This window comes from Gopherus flavomarginatus, chromosome 6 (assembly GCF_025201925.1).
Source record: "Gopherus flavomarginatus isolate rGopFla2 chromosome 6, rGopFla2.mat.asm, whole genome shotgun sequence".
NCBI classification, from domain to species: domain Eukaryota; kingdom Metazoa; phylum Chordata; order Testudines; family Testudinidae; genus Gopherus; species Gopherus flavomarginatus.
The window spans coordinates 45,545,886-45,546,934 of NC_066622.1; the positions used below are offsets into that span (position 1 = coordinate 45,545,886).

Consider the following 1,049-nt stretch of genomic DNA (forward strand, 5'->3'; position numbering starts at 1 on the left):
GTTGCAAGTAGCTGGGAGCAGCTTACATGCTCCTAGAGGCTGTGTGTGGACAGTCCAGGAGTGGGTGTTCATAGAATCATAGAATATCAGAGTTGGAAGGGACCTCAGGAGGTCATCCAGTCCAACCCCCTCCTCAAAGCAGGACCAAACCCCAGACAGAATTTTGCCCCAGATCCCTAAATGGTCCCCTCGAGGATTGAACTCACAACCCTGAGTTTAGCAGGCCTATGCTCAAACCTGTACTATCCCTCCCTCCAAAAAAATATGGAACGCATCCCAAATTTGTGTGTCATTCTTGCACAAGGGCTATGCTAATCTTCTCTGTGTAGCTCCAATTTTAGTATATGTGCTGCTGTTCTCACAGCAGAGCAGGGTAAGTCTTGCTCCCAGAGTCAAGGATTGGAGTGACCTAGCAGATCACCGGTCTGGATAACGCCAGAGGGGAACGTCACACTGGAACAATTTGTTCTGGGAAGACTTTGTTACTCCCCACACCTGCAAGGGGAAATACATGTGGTGACCTGGCCGCAGGGCCAAGTCACAAAAAGGGAGCTCTCTGAGGGGCAGATGGCGAGAGAACACTGGGAGAGACACCATGGGAGGAGGGCACAATGCCTGGCCAGAGCTAATTCCCAGGACGGCCAGGAGGAGGTGCCACCAGCAGTGAGTGGACCCTGTGACACACCTGTTTATGCACCCAATGATTGCATTAGTCCTTTTAATCATAGCATTGCACTGGGAGAACATATTCAGTGATTCTCCACCACAATCCCCAAATCTTTTTCAGAGTCACTGCATGCCAGGATAGGGTCCATCATCCTGTAAGTATGGCCTACATTTATTGTATCTAGATCAGGGGTTCTCAGACTGCATTGCACTGTGACCCCCTTCTGACAACAAAAATTACTCCACAATCCCAGGAGTGGAGGCTGAAGCCTGAGCCTGCCCAGGGTTAGGGGGCCAAGCTAAAGCCTGAGCCCTGCTGCCCCAGGCAGGAAATCTAAGGCCAAAGTCAAAGCCCAAAGGCTTCAGCCTCAGGCAGGGGGCCT

At 51.3% G+C, this 1,049-nt stretch overlaps 1 non-coding gene across 1 annotated transcript; it reads right to left on the bottom strand.

Annotated features, from left to right (window-relative positions):
• Positions 1–258: 258 nt before the first annotated feature.
• On the bottom strand, positions 259–362 carry LOC127054626 (U6 spliceosomal RNA). The gene has a single exon (XR_007775302.1). It is a non-coding gene; the product is annotated as a U6 spliceosomal RNA (small nuclear RNA).
• Positions 363–1,049: the final 687 nt, after the last annotated feature.